Raw genomic sequence first — 21495 nt, forward strand, 5'->3', positions numbered from 1 at the left:
TCTCTTTGTGCTAGATAACCACATTTCCGATCTCTCCTCACAAGGAATTGAATCAATGCTAAGTCCTCACATCAGTCAAGGCCTTACCAGTCTATTAAATCACTCACCGATCTCTCAAACCCTTTGTCGAATCTCCTGACCAGTCAAGTATATTCCTGATCTCTGTTGACAAACGAAATGAACTAACACTAGATCTTTTCTTACCAGTTTTATTGCTGATCTCCCTTTCAAAAGTTTAAGAATAATCAAAGGTTCCGTTCCGGTTTAAGGATGATTCCGATCTTAAATGTTCAAGCCAAATTTCTAATTTTAATTAAGTTCCGTTTAGCGTTGGTTCTCTACTGATCTTATGCTCATTATGTCTTCCAATCTCTCACACTTGGGTTGATAATCACTTTCAGTTCTTTCAAGATACTCAAACAATCAAGTGTTTAATAATTTAGAAATGTTCCGATCACAACCATTCATCGAACAAAAGAGGCATTCCATTTCATTTCATTTCAAAATTTGTACAAGTTATTCAGCTGGAGGATCACCCCCAGCCTGATCTACATTTTGTCCGTCTTCTCCCTCACCCTCAGCCTCCTCCTCACTATCCTCACCCTCGCCTCCGGGAGCCAGGTCGGCCATCCAAAAGAAGTCCTCCTCTGGGTAACGCTTCTGGAGCTCAGCCAAGAGATCCTTGTGAGCATTCACATAAGCACCGGCTATTCCTGTCACCATCTCTTCATCTTTTGCCTTAAGCTCCTCAGTAAGGTGAGCGACCCGAGCAGCTTCGTTGGCTCGGAGCGCCTGGACTTCTCCAAGAGCACGATCCTTTTCAGCCAGAACATGAACCTTTTCGGCCAGCTTATCCTCATAGTACTTCATATGCCCCTCAATTTGAGATATGTAATCCTGAGCGGATGAGAGTTGGGATCGGAGGGATGCCACTTCTTGACTCTTCTTCTCGACCTCCTTACCCAGGCGGTGAGCCTTTTCCCAGACTATGTGCTGGTTCACCAGGCACTCTACATTCAGACTCATGGATCGGGTCAGAATGTCATCGAGATTGTCCAGAGACAGTCGGTCCTGATCCTCCAAAAGGCAGATGGAAGACCCCAAGACTTTGGCAAAACCTGGGTTCTCCCGAACAGTCCGGTTCTTCTCCAGGGAAGCGATCAGCACTTGAGCGCCACGAGGAGGGGGCCTCGCAGAAGGTTGAGAAGGACCCCCTTCTGTGCTTGGAGCAACTGGAGGAAGTGGAGGCGGCTCTTCTCGTCGAGGAGGAGATCGGACAGCTTCTGCGATCGGCGGTCCCGAAGGTTAAGACGGGCCTCTTTGTATCTCCCCAGGTTCATGGCCGGGTGTTTGAAGCAGTTCCGAACGCTTCTTGGAACCCTCACCACCCGCCATACCTGCACAAAGAAGAGGTCAGTGAGATCGCTAAGGTCTTGAGATCTGAGATGTAGAAAGTACCAATGCCGAGGTCAGAGAGCGAAAGCTCGCGATCTTGGCCGGTGATCAGCTGTATAGTCCAATGATGCAGCTCGGCAGTCACCGCATCTAAACAAGAGAACTTCTCCCTAGCCGCTTGATCTTTCAGTTCCATCACCACGGCTCCCTCTTCCCTATTCAGAGCGAGATGCTTCGGAATCAAGGGCCCCTGGTGCCACCAACTATGGGGGAAGCCCTCAAAGCAGTTCGGATTTTTGCTCCTCAGAATGAAGAAGCGGTTCTTTCAATTCTTAAGGGAAGAGGGCAGATCGATAAAGAGCCCACAATGATGCTTCGCCTGAAAGAACCAGTGCTCGTCGTCCTTTCGGTGAGTTAGCCTGTGCAGTTCGGCGAACACCTTAGCCGTAGGACTGATTCCCTTAGCTCGGCACAGGCCTCGGAAGGCTACTAAGATCCGCCACCAGTTAGGGTGAATTTGGGCAATGCACACTCGGTGAAATTTTAAGACCTCTTTGAAGAAGTCGTCCAGAGGGAACCGAAGACCGGCCTTTAATTGTTCTTCGTAGACCATGATCATATCGTTTTCTTCGAAGAAGTGATCGGCACGAAGATCGCCGTGGCATTTAATTAGCTCGTACGATTTAGGCCGAATGTTGTATTCTTGGCTGAACGACTGCAGATCGGTTTCTTGAAGGACCGATGGCAGCTCCTCCAGGGGGAGGTTCTCTCTCCCTGAAGAAGGCGCATGCCTTGATAATGTCGCTTGTCCTAGAGCTGGAACGGAGACCCTAGGAGGTTCAGGTCGCGCGCTTGGCCCGACTACCTCTACCTCATCGGACGACCACGAAAACTGAATAGAAGGAGGGCTCAGAGCTCTCGACCTTCTGACCGCTCATTTTCAAAGGAAATAAAGATTTTAAACTAAAAGAAAGATCAAAGCCCTTACCGAGTCCGATCGGTGTCGGAGGAACTTGAGAAAATGAGAGGATTTCGGTTGTTCATGAGAGACCTAAAAAGACATTATAGAGCGAATGGCTGGCCACTCCTATATTTATACTCATCCGAGCATTTAATGCTCACTGGCCCTAGGCGCACATCGGTTACAGTGATTCGCCACAAGCTTCGACATTTCCCAAGAATATTCTAGATACCTCACAAAGAGATCGGTTAGGTAAGGATCGGCGGATTAAAAGGGATATTTTGAATTGCAAATCGGATAAGTGTCATTCAGGTAAAGAACCAGATCGGATAATCACATTAGAGATCGGAAAATAATCAATGCAATAATAATAAGATGATAATCGACAAAATAAAGTCTTTATTTTCAAAAGATCGGATTACATCATTTGGGCGATCTCTAGGGATCGGATTACATTAAAATTGGATTACATCATTTCTATGATCTCTAGAGATCGGATTACATTGAAAACAAAATACATCATTTGGGCGATCTCTAGGGACCGGAATGTCACATTGTGACTGATCCAAAGGGGTGTCACCGACCAGAACCGAGGCGCTGTCGGAACACCCAATGTGGAGGAAAGCCGCTGTCGGAACACCCAATGTGGTGAGAAGCCGAATAAACTTGGAAGAGCAACCGTCAAGGGTCGGCGGAACATCAGCAATTTGCTCGGCCAAAATCGGTTCGCCGATTATGCCAGTTGAACGACTCGAGATCGGCACAACTGAGGTCCGCAATCCGGATCGGTTAATTGATTCAGTTCTCTCACCATCATCAGATAAGGTCATCACGATTATTCGATCACCAGGGTCATGAGTTTTCACTGGAATAAAAGGTCCATCGAAAAGATCAAAACCACAATCTCGCGGAACAACGGTTAACGATCATTGCGAAATAACTAGAATAGGAAAGTAAAGAAGAAAAGAGGAAAATCGGATGGAGAAAGTTTTTGGGTCGGGGTATATATAGGGGAAATCAAGCATTTATTGCTTAGCGTAAAATAAAGCGGACGCCGGGAATCGAGGAATTAATGCTTTGACCGACCGCCCGTTAAGGGAAGTGTTGGAATAATAGAGATCGGAAGAGGGGAGATCGGTATGAAAGATCGGAGAAGGACCATGTTAAGAAGGTCGGAAAGGAAGAGAGAGTAGAAAACGAAAGGGCGCCTACTACCGTCACCATAATCAGAGCCGAGGTAGTTAAAGCATTGCCAGGTAAAATCTCAACCGCACGCCCCAGAATCGCCCACATTTCTAACATGCGTACGTCAGGACGGCACTGTACATCCTAATCTCCACCGTTAATCCAACTTGTAAGGACGAGCCTAGAGCCCTTGGATCAAAGAAGAAGACGACAAAACCAGCGCCTTTCACTCCTAGCCCTTGGATCGCCCCGGACAAGAGAATTTGGGGCCGTCAGATTAGAGGAGGAAGAAAACAAATATTCTGAAATGGATCTCGGCCGTCTGTTCTGATTCTCTTTAATTCTTGAGCTTAGGATTATGTCCCTTGAAATCTTGACCCTCCATCTCCCTTAGGATAGATCCTGACCCTTCAAGGGGAACACCCGGTCCCTATAAATACCTGCATGAAAAACTGTTCAAGGGACAGAAAAAGATAAAAAAAAAGGCAGTGACCATAGTGGAAGAACTCTGAAACTTAATTCAGTTCGTTACTCTGCTATTTTAGCTTCCATAAGAAAAACTTTGGAAACTAGTTTTCTGAAGTGTTTTCTTGCAAAGGGATTTTTAAATGCTGAAATTCTTCATTTTCAGTCCGTTCATTATCCTGTCACACTCTCACCTTTTGTCTTTGTTTTCTTCTATTTCCATTCATATTGTCCAAGTTCAACTCCATTCAAGATTGGTTATTTTGACCTGTTTACATTTTAACAAAGAATCCTTCATTTCGAGGCGAACCTTAGTCCTCCAGCTATCAACCTGCAGTCCTGTTACATTCTGTGATTCCATAGTTAGTTTAGTAGATTCGACTCCCTACAGGTGAGTGCTATATCGTTATTTTATCAAATGTTCTTCTTTATTCACGTATTTCATTTATTCTTTTTCTGTTTGTAATTTTCACCAAGTTTATACTATATTTTAAACACGGAGGCAGTCATTCTCGAGTTTACTTCTTTGTTAATCAGTTTATTCTTTGATTTATCTTCATTACTTCTTAGCACAGGAGTTCTGGTCCCGAATAGCGTAGAAGTAACTAAACAAAATGTAGGTAACGGCAACTTAAAAGTCCTTTTATAATGATAAAAGGTCTAAATAATAAGACAGGGAAATGGTGAAGCCAAATCACGAGGAAAATTCAATAGGTCATTAGGCAAGATGTCATAAGACAAAATGAAACCAAACCTTGGATAACTAAATAGAATAGATCGGGCATTAATAAGTATTGGTAAGGCGACCACATGGGAGGTTGGTACATTCAGTCTAGTATCCCCCGTCTAGTCACAAGGTATCAATTAGCTAAAAGAAGCCTTATCCTCAAAGACCTTTGAATACCAAAATCCTTAGCTTTAAGACATGTAGCTGAAATTAAGATTCGGGAGATCGGAAAAGTCCCTTTCAGGCCCCTGTTAATTTAAAAGAGATCGGAGGAGAGTTCTTATCCGATTCTCAACTTAAAATTCCAATAGACATTTAAAAGAGATTGGAGGAGAGTTCTTATCCGATTCTCAGCTCAAAATTTTTAATAAGTACTTAAAAGAGATCGGAAGAGAGTTCTTATCCGTTTCTCGATCTAAAATTTCCATAAACATTTAAAAGGAGATCGGAGGAGAATTCTTATCCGATCTTCGAGCTAAAATTTTAATAAATACTTAAAGGAGATCGGAGAAGAGTTCTTATCCGATTCTCAATCCTAAAACTTTAAATACTTCAAAAGAGATCGGAGGAGGGTTCTTATCCGATCTCCAATCAGAATTTTAATAAATATTTAAAAGAGATCGGAGGAGAGTTCTTATCCGATTCTCACACCAAATTTTAACCTGTGCGCAAAAATAATCCCAAAACCAAAAATGATATGCGACGTCAATTCACTGAGGTTGTCTCATTTACTTATGTATCTGGGTAATCCAAATTTAGTGAAAAATCAAATATTCCTTTGGTCAAAAGGATTAACATTCCCATTCAAGCCTTCCTAACTAATGCAAAGTTAAATCTACTTACCCTTATTAAGGGACGAGGCGGGGTGCCTAACACCTTCCCCACCCGTTTACGGACCCCGAACCTAGAATCTCTGCCTTGAAGTGGTTTCATTTCAATTTATCTTCATAAACGATTTTCTTTAATTTCCCTCAAAATTAAAGTGGCGACTCCTCACTCTTTCCCACTTCGGTGAGGGTTCGTTCAGGCGACCGCAAAATACCTTGCGATAAGCAGTACTGCACATGGCATTATACCATTCTGTGATTTCATGGCTTTTAGCCATTCTGACATTGTGTTGAGATTTGGCCTTGTGCCTGATGTTATTACAGCTTGTTAGCTGTTCTGTTGCACACTGGGAGATACATATGTGACCGATGGTGTGACAGCCCGAGGTACTTGATACCCAGTGCCAGTTTACCCGTTTATCCAGTCCAGTCGTCCAGTATAGGTTACTTGGGTAACCAAAAATGAAAGTGGATAAATTTAAAGAAATAATGAATATAACCAATACAAAATAAGTACCACTACAAATACTCAACGAAAATTTATTTACAATGAGACATCAATACATTCACTACATATTTATTTTCTATTATTTCTTTTTATTTTATTATTAGCACCACTAAGCATTATTGCTTAGCGCGTTGCTTTTGCCACGCGTAGGTTCCGGAGATACTGACCGAGAGCCCAGTAGACCACAGACTGGGTGAGACCTCCTGCAGCTCTGCATAGTGTCCGTGTCACCTCACCATCTTCAGTGCATTGGTAGGACACTAGGTTTCATTTTGGTATTTTGTAAATAACTTTTATTTTCTCATATGTAATTGAAACTTATGTAATGTATTTTGGTATTAATGTATATAGTGGAAATTGTGTTTGTGAATGAAAAAGTGAATATTTATTTATGACTTTTACATGATTATCATATGAGATGAATGATTGAGAAATGGAAATGTTGTTGAAAAACATATTGAGATTTTGTTGATGAAATGGAGTTTGGGATTGATTGGAAATGATTATTGGAAGTGTTTTTCACAGGTTCCGAAGAACTGTTTTCTCCATTTTTAGCTTTGATCACGGATTTTCTACAAAATTTTTGGAACCTCAAATAAATTATAATTTCAATAAATGACTTAAATGAATTATATTTCACAAGTTATATTCAAAACTATGAGAAAAATAAATTAAGGAAGAATAAAAATGATTAAGATAAAATAGAGTGTTCCGGTACACCGTGTGACATATCTTACTCGGATATACTGTAAACGGGTAAGGGGTGTCACAATACTAATGCAATAGTCTTGTAATCTGATATTGCATTATACTTTAGGCCCAAGAGTATCCTTTATTCTCAAACTTTCTGTAAGTTAATTCAATAAAGAATATTTCATGGAAAAAAGTCCATATAAGCCCTTGTACTTTCAGTAGAGGGTCAAATGAGCCTAAAATTAAGTTTCGGGCCAAAGAAATCCCTATAAATTTTAATAAGGCCAAATAAGTCTACACCAAATAAAATATTATTTTTTAATAACAAAATATTATTTTTTTAATTTTAAATATTAAAAATTATTTATTATTTTTAATTTAAACAAAATTTAGAAAAAGAAATTGAAAAACATGGTGAATAAAAATTGTTTAATATTAAAATTATTATTTTTAATATTTTATAACTTAAAAAACTAAAAAATAATATTTATTGTTAAAAAAATATTATTTTATTTGGTGTGGACTTTTTTGGTGTTAATTAGAAAGTATAGGATTTATTTTGACCAAAACTTAATTTTAAGCTTATTTTTCCCTTAATTGAAAATACAGAGAATTATTTGATCTTTTTTCCAATATTAAAATGCATTCCAACATGAAGTTATCGAACTTGAAGGGTGTAGGAGTGGGTCAAATGTGTCTTTATTTGGGTTAGATGGCCGTGTGCTAGGTGACAGCTGCATCTTCCATTCAAGTAGTTGCAGCAAGTTTCAGGTCAGATGGTCTTAAGGAATCAAAGTTGGCAAACCAATTTGAACCTTCATTTGTAATGACAAAATTTACCCACTGGCTGGGGATAACTAGACGAAGCAGCCCACCATCATGGAGGACTCTTAGTGAATCCTCAAGTGGGCTTAGTAGTACACATTACCAAAGTACCAGAGCTTACTGTAACACCCCTAAGTTCGGTAGTGCGTTCTACTGTTTCGGTGACCAGTGTTGTCCGGACAGCTAGAATGCCTAGAACTACACTTCGATATGAGTGAGGAGACATTAAATAATGAAATACCAGAAAAGAAAATGCAAGAAAAATAAAGGAAAAATAATAGTAAAGAAATGCAACTAAGTTAAGCGAGCCGAGAACCCTAGCGATGGGTGACCGCACCGGGAAGTCACGGCGTGGACCGTTGACTAGCCTTAGACCGTGGGGAACCTTGAAAAATATTTTTAGGAGTTAAAGAGACATCAATTGAAGTAGAAATATCATTAAAAATATCAAAGAAAAAATTAAATAATTAGTACAAAGAAAAGCGAGAAATCGAAAAACGGACAAAAGCCGGTGTTACCGAAAAATCGGGAATGCAACCCGAACAGGGGCATTGTGGTCATTTGACACCTCGAGTTGTCTTTTGACCTAAATGTCCATTGAAAATAAATAATATTACACTTGGAAAATATAATGAAAAATTAAATTGGTGGTATATAAAGTAAATAGCAAAAATTATGGGTTTAATGTGGGAAAATAAAATCTTTGATTAAACTAATGTTATTTCTACATTAGTGGACCACTAACACCTTGTAAATCAATTAAAAACCTGTCATCTTCCACTAACTTCTGCACAGCCATCTTCTTCCTCAAACTTTCCCATGGCCAAGCAAAAAAGCTCCCAAATTCTCCCATGGCCGTCCAAGCTCCAACCTCCATGCGTCCATGATCCAAGCTCCCAATGGTTAAGGTTTCTTCATTAAACTTGACCACCACACCATGGGCAGTAGATAGGCAGCAAGAAGACCAAGTTTTGGAGAGGTTTTGAAGAGTTTCCAAAGTGGTAAGTTTGAGCTTTTGGTTAGTGCTTCATTAAAGTTAGTAAGGAGGTTATGGGTACTTGAATTGTGAGAAGAATTTTGGAGTTTGATGTTCTAATGGTGATGTTTATTTTTGGCAGCCATGAAAACTCTTTAAGGGCAGTTTATTTTTGCTTGTAAATGGTGAATTAAATGATTGATTAAATGTATATTGTGTAGGAAATTGTTTGGGTAATGTATACTTAGTATATGTAAATGTAAAATGAAATTTAAAGCTTGGAAAGTAATGGAATGTAAGTGTACCATTGTGGCAGTTTGCTAACCCTTGAAGAATGCTGGAATTCATGCTTGGTTTATGGAATAATGATGTTAAAATGTGTTGGTTGTTATGGCAGTTTGAATGTATGTATAGTGGTGTGAAGGTTGGACATGTGAATGAGCTTGGTTATGGAGTTAAATTGTTGTAAATTGAGTTGGGCAAATTCTGCACTTGTTGGTGCACATTGAATGTAATTGTAAGCTTCCAAAATGACCTATAATGTGTTGTGAATTATGTTTAGGTCATGGTACAACCAGAATTAGTTTGAATGTTAAGTTTGGTGAGTGTTAAAAGTGATGTTTGATATGTATGCAAGAATTGCAATAAGGCAGTTTATATTTTAGGCCTATAACTTTAAGTGTGTGGCTCCAATTGGTATGAGACCAATTGGAGGTGAAACTAGGCATAAAATGTGCCAACTTTCATGAAGGAAGCTTGCCAAAATTCTGCTTGCAAGGTAGCTTGAAAAATGACCAAATCCGGATTAAGTGCAATTGAGGCCTGAAAACTGACCATTTGGGCAGCAGTTAGTGTTTAGGCCATAACTCACTCAAAAAAGGTCCAATTGACCTGAAATTTTAACCATGAATAGTTAAGACCCATATCTCCAAGTCTTATGAAGACACCAAAGCCCAGAAATGACCATAAGTAAGTCAAACAACTTGCACAAGTTCGGGTCCAAAAACTGGCCGAACCTAAAATGACCTAAAGTGACCAATTTTGGTGCAATTTGACCAGCAATAGTAAAATGACCATAACTTGGTCTACATAACTCAGAATGACCTAAAATTTTTCCCTGCGTGCAATAAGACATAGATCTACAAGTTTGTAGTTTTGACCGAAACTCGAAAATCGAGGGAACTAGGTCGTCCGGCTAGGTCAAACTAATATCCCGGAATCCAGCAAATCGCAAGAAAATGCAGTATACACGAAAATGAATTTGGTAACATGTACCAACCCTAAAAGACTATCGAATGTGACATATTAATGACATTAAAACCTAAATTACCTAGAATGTACCAAGGGTCGACATAGTAGGTTGACTAAGCGAATAAATGAATTCAGTGAATTAATTATCAAGCATTATCGTTAGAGATAGTTTAAATGAGTACTGAAACACTTCAAATTGTGTTTCTCAGTTAGCAAAGACTCAGGGAGGGGAAGGAAACACTGAGTCAGAGCCAAGAGACAGTTATCAGAGGTTTGTGCACAATAAGTATTTCTTTTGAATTTTTCAATTGAAATAAATTACGATTATTTATATGTTATTGTTTAAAATTATGTTTGTGCACAATAAATATTTCTTTTGAATTTTTCAATTGAAATAAATTACGATTATTTATATGTCATTGTTTTAAATTGTGTTTGTGCACAATAAATATTTCTTTTGAATTTTTCAATTGAAATAAATTACGATTATTTATATGTCATTGTTTTAAATTGTGTTTGTGCACAATATTTATTTCTTTTGAATTTTTCTGTCACGACCCAACCTATGGGCCGGACCGGCACTAGGACCTGGGCCAGCTTAAAGCCCCCGAGGCCCGTAGTAAGCCTAACTATTCCTCAAATCCATAACCAGGCCCACAATTTAGGCCCAATATGCATATAAAATAATTTAAATCAAACTGTTATAATTTCATTTCGGGCCAACTTAGCCCAGAAATTTTCAGAAACTAAAATCAGGGGAGCCCAGCTCAACCCTGTTACCTCATTTACAAACTGTTTAAATACCATACAAATCTTCATTTATTAATCTTAGAAATTTAAGTTCACACAACCTCTACCAAGGTCCACACTATTTCTAACACATGCGGAGTTCTAGATTTTTAATTTAGAAAAGATAGTAAAACAATTAAATAATTGACGTTAAACCTGCGAGGAAGAAACCAGGTTGCTCTGTAAAATAACTCCTCCTGTGGCCTGGAAAAATATTGAACAGGAGTGAGCGTTCGACTCAGAGAGTAAAATATCAATTTTAACCATAATCTCTATAACTATCTAAAACTAATGCACCTTGTAGTATCAATCATAACATATGGGAGCTGATCCCCTATACAGCTCTCTTAAATCCAACCTGGTGCCAGCGAATTACTCAAGCTCGGACTTCCACTTAATAACCAAATCGAGGGTCCCAGCGAATTACTCAAGCCGTGACTACCCCTCGAAGGATCGGGTCGATGAATTAATCAAGCGTGACTACCCGTCCTATCCATAGTCCACACCACATCACACGCACGCCAACGCACGCTGCTGCTCCAAATTACCACAACAACATCCATGGCACATCATGATTATGAATGCAACATAAATCGTGCCTAGAGTTTAACTACATAAATATATGCATATAAGTGATGCATGGGCATGCTTGAACATATAATAATATCGAAATTACAATTAAAATTAATATTCTACTCACAGTACACCGATGACTATTGTGGCTGCTGGATGCAGAAAAATAGCTGACCTCGATCACCTAATAATTAAATTATAAATTTATTAGTACTAAATTAAGATAAGACTCTAAAGAGGCAATAGACAGCCTAATTCATGTCAGAAATTCAGCAGAGTTTCCCCTATACCTGGGACCTACCCAACCTGCATTTCTCAATTCCTACAATCACATCTCATCAATATCACATGGCCCCTCCTGGGCCCTCCAAATCAGACAATACTCAAAATCTTAAAAATTACGTTTTAGTCCCTATAATTGTTATTTTGCAAAAATCCACTCAAACAAGCTCTAAAAATTCTAAAGTTTTGCCCCGCGGTCCTCAATAATATTATAAGGCTATTACAAAATGAATTGAAATTTTCTAATCACCCATGAATATTTTATTCAAGAATTTTATTCGATTCCATAAGTTTCCAACATCTAACATATTCTTAATTCAACCCAATTAAATATTCACATATTTAAACCTCCATCCTCAAGCTTCAACCAATTATATAAAATTTAATTATCTAAATTTCAAACAATCTTATATGCCCATATGCTAAAAATCTAATTAAAATCCATCCATATTTCTCAAAAATATTCTATAATCACTCAAAAATTCAACTAACACCATAGAATATCTCCAAATAATTTTACTTTCATCATATATTTTTCTTAGAATTTTTCTCCAAATTTTCCTGCTTAAGAAACACTGTATTTATGCTCCACGGACAGAGAAATAATAGAAATTGTCTTACCTGAAGTTTATCTGTGTCTCAAAAATTCCAAAAATTTATGAGGAAGCCTCTGGAAGTTGAACCATCTCCATAGCTCACGAGACCACCGCCGTGCCAGCGCCGCGGTGGCGGCCACGATCACCGTCGACATTTGCGGATCTGATCATATCACCATGTTCCTCTCCTCTTCCTCGGTCCATATGTGGTCTCGGATCGTCGATCCAACGGTCGGATCGTCGTAGATCGGCGAAAAAGCTTGAAAAATCGAAACTTCTCTCCTCCATATCTCACTCATCGACCTCCATTTGCTTCAAAATTGGTGTCAAAAGAAAGCTCTCGGAACAAGCTTTCCACGCCACCGGAATCGCCTCGATCGGACGTCGGACGGCCGGAATCGCCGAAAGCAGCGCCCTTGTGCGCGTTTCTCTCTCCTCTCCCTCTCTTGCCGCCGTTTTTGGTGGTCCTAGACGTCGCCGGAGGGTCGCCGGCCGGTGGGGAGCTGCTTGGGACGTCGCTGGCCGGTCACCGGAGAAAGGAAGAAGAAGAAGGGAGGGAAGGAAAGGGAGAGAAGAGAAAATGGGGGGGGGGCTTCCTCCTCCCGTTTTTGGTTTTGATTTTTTTTTTTTTTTTTTTTAAAGAAAAGCTGGCTGTGACAGTGGGAAACCCACTGCCACACTCCAAAAATCCCATCAGCAACTTTTTTTTTTTTTTTTTTTTTTTTTTTTTTTCGGAGTTGTTACATTCTTCCCCCCTTAAGAAAAATTCGTCCTTGAATTTTCGTAGAAACAAGAGATATGGAAAAGAAGATTATCGGAACAAGTGCAATCATTACTCCTCCAGCTATGCAGAGATTGGTAAAACATTTATTCTTCAAACTCTTCGTATATTATATATGACATTCTACCACTCTCTGATTCTACTATAGTGTCCTATTTGTCATCATCTCTTTCTAGAGGGCTTTTATCTTGTAACTATTCATTGACCATTTTTCTGACATTTCAAGTATTCGCCATACCTCACTGTTCTTGACTTGATGTCTCATAACTTCAATCAACTTTGGTGCTTACCTCACTTTTATTACGCCCTACCGTGTCTCTTGGTGACTTCAGTCTTCATCCCTTTGTTTTAGTAATCTCTGTTTCCCCAATGAAATAACTTATGTTCCTTATTCCATGGTATCCTATGAGTAGCTTTCCTGTAGCACCTAAACCAGGCATCTTGTTCGAGATCTTCACTCTTCTTATGACCTCAGTGGTCAATACCTATAAATCTTCTCACTCCCATGATACTTCAAATTTTTAATCTCTTTTGTGTCATTACTAAGGTACTTAGACCAACCTCTATCCATCTTATATAACTAGTTAGGTAGAGTCTCCTCTCTTATATGGCAAACGTGTTTATTTTCCTGACAACTCAATCCATGCAACTTTATCAATTCCCACTCCTTCTCTGGAATGGAAATATCTAGACTTCTTCCTATAGCTTCTTAGTATGTGGCCTACTTCTGACACATTGGCACTCAGATCGAGGCTCTACTACTCCTTTAATCTATCATCTCATAATAACTTGTTTTAAACATCTCTTAGTGTGTTCCTAGCATACCTATTCCTCCTTATCCTCATCATTATAACTAGCTTTACAAGCTTTCTTCCTATGCTTTGGATCTTATCCACTTCCTTTTCCTATTTCTGCTATTGTTGATATCTTTTCAACCCGCTGCACTTATTCCTTAATCTTAATCCTATTTCAACCTTACACCTTTTTTCCTTCAAGGATGTCTATCCCATCATCAACTTTAACTTTCATTTTGTTTCTTAGTCTTATCTTGATTACTAGTTCTATTACTTCAGGAGTTCTAACCTTACGATTTACTCCTACCAGCACATTCTTCACCTTATGTAACACTTGTAATTAACCATAGAAAATTTTCCTTGTATCCCCTTTTTTCCAACTTAACTATCAGAACATTATCATTCCCTACCAGCCTTAGTAGGAAATTACTTATCCTGGATGGATAGGAGCTCCAGAAACTATAAGTTCCATCTTAACTAACACGGCTATGGGAAATGGGTGCCATGCCTTAATTCTAAATAAGATACTTCACGTGTTTATTCTCCTTAATATAATCACATTTACTGCTCACAACTTTCCAAACTTCAACCTCAAATTACCCATCAGCAATAATTTCATCTATTGAAACTCATCCACAATTAGTATTTCCTCCAGCTCATAGTTTAAAACAGTTGCAAGCCTTAGTAGCTAACTTAATTTAACTCCTGTCATTACTCTGATCGTCCTTTCATACTTAACACTAGGTATGCACTTACTGTCATTCTCATATCAGGAAATTGTGTATGAATTGGTGCCTACCAAACTCTCAAATAACTAGGTCTCCTTGACTCAGTCTCTGTTCCTTATATAACCCTCTAGAACGAATAGCACAAGCTAAACTTGAAAAGAAAGAAAATACCCTTTTATATTCAACTACGCCGATTGTCCATATAATAACGTTTAACCTATGTTTCTTAGTTTTTCTCTCCAAATTTCATAGCACAATTGTGCTCTACCTATAAGGTATCATCTGCATGAACCCTTTACCATACCATTGTCCTTCCTGACATAATATTTATAATTTATTAACTTTACTTATACTCGACCTCTGATTCATATCTATCATCGTTTATATTGTGCCCTTAACTTTTGTTGAATTCTGAAAAATTTCTCTCACTAATAGATTCTTCCAACACTAATTCCACCCTTATCTATGGTCATTAATTTGATCCTTGAACTTTCTAGTGATTTATTACCACCCATACTTGTCACTTTTCGTTCTACCCTTACTGTTGTTCTGTCGTTATTGCTTCACTGCAAAGTGATTATGTTGATCACACTAAAAATGTTTGCCTGACATTCATAACGAACCTCTAATTACCTTCTCACTATCTCAAAAGTCTAACCTAAAACCTATGTGTCATTATCTATCATTCTTTTCCTCTCATCATACCTATTTGATCCCTTACATTAACTTTTATTCAACTTACTATTTACTAACTTCTTTTTCTCTACCTAATTAGGTAGTCCGCAATACCATCGTACACCTTTTAGCATTTACTAATTATTATTGTATTCCATACCTCCATCACTGTTCTCACTAATGTGGTCCCATTTTGGGTTCTCCATCATTGTCATTCACCTTGCCAATAATAACACTTAGCCTACTCTATATCTTAACTTGTTCCTTTTATTACGCGTCCTTCAGGTTGTCCTTTCATTTATTTCCTTTGTCTTACCCAAAATAGAACTTGACTATTCTATCCCTGGTTCCATTCTTCTTCCTAACATGACAGCTGTACCTGCTAACTATATCTTTCAGAGTCTATACCACATTATCACATATCTGTGCTATTCAGATTTGGTCCTTTGACCACTCTAGCTAGTACTTCCACTGGCATTTAGATTATATTGCATCTGCAATCAATTGTCCAAACCTTCATCCTGCACTTTCTCTGTCCATTGGCCTTCTATAATTTATCTTTGCTAATTTATTTCTCTTAACACTATTATAATTAGATTATACTATTGTTTTGAACAATATGAAGTTAGAAAGGAACTCAGGAAATTGCAGTCATACTTTTATCGTATGATGTCTATTCTTATCCTTTAGCTTACATAATACCCTTACTACCTCGAGAACTGATTCTGCAGTAATTTTATTTATTTGTTATTATTATTATTTTCATGTTTACTCAATTAGCCAAAACTTAAGATTCCGAGCATCCAAACCCGTCATCAAATTCAAAGGATTTACATCCATCGTGATCTGATTACATATGATTCCTATAATGGAACTTGTATCCTCTGCGGGATACCCGAGCCAACTACTCTCTACCACACTCTACAGTCCCATCTAGAACACTATTCCATAAGTCATCATTATCAATAATAACCTTCGATCCCTTCTGAAAAGATAGGACTATACCCTAACTTGCAGCAACAAAGGTACTACATTTATCACATTGCCAGAATCATGTCAACTTAATGACACTTTTATCATATCATAGCTCTAAAAATCATCAATTCATAGTTTCGACCTTCTCTAGGTAGTAGGGTTGTACTTTATTCCATACTGATACACAAAAGGTATACTATTCTCACTCTATAAGTGTCACGTTTACTTTGCAACTAATCCGAAACCTCTGGTCTGATGGCAACTCTAGCTCATGCTAGGGTAACTGAGTCACTGACTCTAGTTACCACCCAACTGTGACCTTTCGATATTCTAGCTCTAGACTCTTAACCAGGAGTTCCCAACTCCTCTGCAGATATAGAACTCTGTTCTGGCATAATTGTACCAAAACAGAAGCCATCCGCAAACACCCTCATTATGGAGCACCACGGGGATGCACGCAGCTCTATACAATAATCTCATGTCAGATCATGTCTGCGACTTACAGAGCAGACATCGAGAACATTGTATAGTTGCTACGATACGTCCTGATAGACTAGGTCTCCTAATTTCTTATCTCTCCTGAATCTTCTATTATCACAAACTTATTACATTGGGTCATCTCGATAATCGCCAGCAGTGGTATCCTCATCCTTATCTAGGGCAACTGTACTTTTAAGACTCACTTTTTATGTACTCGTGCCTTACACGAAATGGGCACACTATTTAAACCCATACAGACAAAAATATAACATTTCTTGGAGTACGTATCCTCATAATAGACCTCACATGTCTACTAACTTTATTTCACATTTCTGTGTACTCCACGAAAATCAAGACACTAACTGAGGCACTTTTATATTTCCCGAGGTATAACGCAGAATCTAGAAACAAAGAATTACAGAAAAAGACGAAACAGAATCCTATACTCCGCATGTAACATCCTAACAAGACTCCTTTTACACTCCCAAGTATATTATTTCCCAAGAATCTAGAGCCTAAGCTCTGATACCAACTTTGTCACGACCCAACCTATGGGCCGGACTGGCACTAGGACCTGGGCCAGCTTAAAGCCCCCGAGGCCCGTAGTAAGCCTAACTATTCCTCAAATCCATAACCTGGCCCACAATTTAGGCCCAATATGCATATAAAATAATTTAAATCAAACTGTTATAATTTCATTTCGGGGCCAACTTAGCCCAGAAATTTTCAGAAACTAAAATCAGGGGAGCCCAGCTCAACCCTGTTACCTCATTTACAAACTGTTTAAATACCATACAAATCTTCATTTATTAATCTTAGAAATTTAAGTTCACACAACCTCTACCAAGGTCCACACTATTTCTAACACATGCGGAGTTCTAGATTTTTAATTTAGAAAAGATAGTAAAACAATTAAATAATTGACGTTAAACCTGCGAGGAAGAAACCAGGTTGCTCTGTAAAATAACTCCTCCTGTGGCCTGGAAAAATATTGAACAGGAGTGAGCGTTCGACTCAGAGAGTAAAATATCAATTTTAACCATAATCTCTATAACTATCTAAAACTAATGCACCCTGTAGTATCAATCATAACATATGGGAGCTGATCCCCTATACAGCTCTCTTAAATCCAACCTGGTGCCAGCGAATTACTCAAGCTCGGACTTCCACTTAATAACCAAATCGAGGGTCCCAGCGAATTACTCAAGCCGTGACTACCCCTCGAAGGATCGGGTCCCAGCGAATTACTCAAGCCGTGACTACCCCGTCCTATCCATAGTCCACACCACATCACACGCACGCCAACGCACGCACACTGCTCCAAATTACCACAACAACATCCATGGCACATCAACAGTTATGAATGCAACATAAATCGTGCCTAGAGTTTAACTACATAAATATATGCATATAAGTGATGCATGGGCATGCTTGAACATATAATAATATCGAAATTACAATTAAAATTAATATTCTACTCACAGTACACCGATGACTATTGTGGCTGCTGGATGCAGAAAAATAGCTGACCTCGATCACCTAATAATTAAATTATAAATTTATTAGTACTAAATTAAGATAAGACTCTAAAGAGGCAATAGACAGCCTAATTCATGCCGGAAATTCAGCAGAGTTTCCCCTATACCTGGGACCTACCCAACCTGCAAAAAGGCTTAAACAACACTTCTAATTTCTCAATTCCTACAATCACATCTCATCAATATCACATGGCCCCTCCTGGGCCCTCCAAATCAGACAATACTCAAAATCTTAAAAATTACGTTTTAGTCCCTATAATTGTTATTTTGCAAAAATCCACTCAAACAAGCTCTAAAAATTCTAAAGTTTTGCCCCGCGGTCCTCAATAATATTATAAGGCTATTACAAAATGAATTGAAATTTTCTAATCACCCATGAATATTTTATTCAAGAATTTTATTCGATTCCATAAGTTTCCAACATCTAACATATTCTTAATTCAACCCAATTAAATATTCACATATTTAAACCTCCATCCTCAAGCTTCAACTAATTATATAAAATTTAATTATCTAAATTTCAAACAATCTTATATGCCCATATGCTAAAAATCTAATTAAAATCCATCCATATTTCTCAAAAATATTTTATAATCACTCAAAAATTCAACTAACACCATAGAATATCTCCAAATAATTTTACTTTCATCATATATTTTTCTTAGAATTTTTCTCCAATTTTTCCTGTTTAAGAAACACTGTATTTATGCTCCACAGACAGAGAAATAATAGAAATTGTCTTACCCGAAGTTTATCTGTGTCTCAAAAATTACAAAAATTTATGAGGAAGCCTCTGGAAGTTGAACCATCTCCATAGCTCACCGGAGCCACCGCCGGCACCACCGCGCACGGTGGCGGCCGATCACGGCGACATTTGCCGGATCTGATCATACCACCATGTTCCTCTCCTCTTCCTCAGTCCATATGTGGTCTTAGATCGTCGATCCAACGGTCGGATCGTCGTAGATCTGACGAAAAAGCTTGAAAAATCCGAAACTTCTCTCCTCCATATCTCACTCATCCGACCTCCATTTGCTTCAAAATTAGTGTCAAAAGAAAGCTCTCGGAACAAGCTTTCCAACGCCACCGGAATCGCCTCGATCGGACGTCAGACGAAGCCGGAATCGCGCCGGAAAGCCGCTGCCCACTGTGCACGTGTTTTCTCTCTCCTCTCCCTCTCTTGCCGCCGTTTCTGGTGGTCCTGGACGTCGCCGAAGGGTCGCCGGACGGTGGGGAGCTGCTTGGAACGTCGCCGGCCGGTCACCGGAGAAAGGAAGAAGAAGAAGGGAGGGAAGGAAAGGGAGAGAAGAGAAAATGGGGGGGGGGGGCTTCCTCCTCCCGTTTTTGGTTTTGATTTTTTTTTTTTTTTTTTTAAAGAAAAGCTGGCTATGACAGTGGGAAACCCACTGCCACACGCCAAAAATCCCATCAGCATCATTTTTTTTTTTTTTTTTTTTCAGAGTTGTTACATTTTCAATTGAAATAAATTATGATTATTTGTACGTTATTGTTTTAAATTGTGTCTGTGCACAATAAGTTTGACTTCTCATTTTCTACTTAAAAATTTAATTCAAACATTATAGTTTTAAATTGTGTCCATGCACAATACTTTTATATTCACTGCTTTTACTAGCAAATCTATGTAGAGAAATGAGTTATGAATAAGTTTTGATTGCTTTGGTTTTGGGAATATTATTTGGAACTTATTGTATTGCCAACTTTGCAAATAGAAATTTTGAGATAAAATGTGATTTATGGTTTTTATGAAATATTGTGATTTGAAATTGTTTTCATTCACATTTGGCATGACACTGTTGATATATTCCTCCCTCTTTGACTTATCAGTCTGGGGTGAGTGTGATTATGTTCCTCCCTCTTTGACTTGCCAGTCTGAGGTGAGTGTGGATGGGTACTCATTATTCAGCTAGCTTCCTCCCTCATTGATTTCGATTATTGGGGTGAGTGTGTCTTGTCGTGGTGTACAACACGGCATTTATGGAAAAATTGTGTCATGGCCTAAATTATGTTATCGATTGGCAACATTGTATTATTCAATTATTTGATCGAATTGTGTTATTGATTTGCAAAACGGTATTATTCAGTTATTTGATCGAATTGTGTTATTGATTTGCAAAATGGTATTATTCAGTTATTTGATCGAATTGTGTTATTGATTTGCAAAACGGTATTATTCAATTACTTGATCAAATTTGTGTTAGGTGAATTTTGTAAATTGTGAAATGGAATTGTGAATCATTTGATTTGTGAACTGTCAATAAAAGATTTATATATCGCATTTCAAATTATTATTGTGCACCACTGAGTAAATTTTACTCAGTGATAGCTTTCATTCTTTATCGCAGTAGAAATGTGACAGTGACAGACTAGGCTGCTAGTACTACATTGAGAGATCATCGGGTATATTGAGTATACCACATTTTGCATTTTGTACTGTAATATATGTTCACTGTATGTATATATTGTTCTTGGTTTTGAGCAGTTGTAAAATAAAATTGTACATTAAAGTTGTAAAATAAATTATGAGTTATTTGGATTTGTAAAAATTGTATTTATTTCTTGTATCTCAGTCTTTGAAAAATTATTGTGGATTTGTGTTGAATTATGCTAGAGTTTGAGATTGAGAAAAATATTAAAGTATTTTTTACAGGTTTTTTAAGAACTGTTTTATCCAAATTACGGAGGGCACTTTGCCAAAATTTTTTTACAGAAATTAATAATAGTCTAAATGTGTTAGTTAATTCTCCTCAGTTCAAAAAGGTTTTTAACACCTGTAAATAGTGCTCACCACTGTAAAAGAAGTAAGAAAAGTTTTTTAAAATCCCTTGTAGTGTATTTAATGGGTTATCAGTAGGCGAAGTTGGTAATTCATTAGGTATACTACGGGATCATGTTATGCCTTACAAAGGGGTAGGGTGTGACACTTGCAATAATAACAGCCTGTAATGCGTTTCAGGCATGCTTTGAAAGTGAAACCTTTTATGACCTAGTCCATACTAATGTAATAGGCTTGCAATATGATATTGTATTATGCTTTAGGCCTATGTGTACCCTTCATATGTAAGATTTTTGTAAGTTTATTCAATCAAGAATATTAATAGGCAAAAAGTCCATAAAAGCCCGCATATTTTCAATAGAGGCTCAAAAAGTATAAAATTAAGTTTTGGGCCAAAAAATTCCTTATTCTTTTTAATAAAGCCAAATAAGTCTACACCTAATAAATATTATTTTTTATTAAATCTCCTAGTACATTTAACCGGAGTACCGAAGCTTGCAATAATAACATCCTACATGGCATTTCAAGCATGCTATGGAAGTAAAACCTTCTATGACCCAGTTTATACTAATGCAATAAGCTTTTAATCTGATATTGCGTTATGCTTTAGGCCCATGAGTATCTTTTGTATTCAAGCTTTCTGTAAGTTAATTCTATAAAGAATATTTCAAGGAAAA

The 21495-nt window shown here is 38.0% G+C and overlaps 2 long non-coding RNA genes across 2 annotated transcripts; both read right to left on the bottom strand.

Annotated features, from left to right (window-relative positions):
* Positions 1–10361: 10361 nt before the first annotated feature.
* Positions 10362–12156, bottom strand: LOC131181686 (uncharacterized). Its single transcript, XR_009150184.1, has 3 exons — positions 12079–12156; positions 11303–11359; positions 10362–10806 (listed from the first exon to the last, which is right to left on the bottom strand). It is a non-coding gene; the product is annotated as an uncharacterized LOC131181686 (long non-coding RNA).
* A 5032-nt stretch (positions 12157–17188) lies between these two features.
* Positions 17189–18880, bottom strand: LOC131181687 (uncharacterized). The gene is made up of 3 exons (XR_009150185.1): positions 18769–18880; positions 17969–18025; positions 17189–17466 (listed from the first exon to the last, which is right to left on the bottom strand). It is a non-coding gene; the product is annotated as an uncharacterized LOC131181687 (long non-coding RNA).
* Positions 18881–21495: the final 2615 nt, after the last annotated feature.

This window comes from Hevea brasiliensis, chromosome 7 (assembly GCF_030052815.1).
Source record: "Hevea brasiliensis isolate MT/VB/25A 57/8 chromosome 7, ASM3005281v1, whole genome shotgun sequence".
Taxonomy (NCBI): Eukaryota; Viridiplantae; Streptophyta; class Magnoliopsida; order Malpighiales; family Euphorbiaceae; genus Hevea; species Hevea brasiliensis.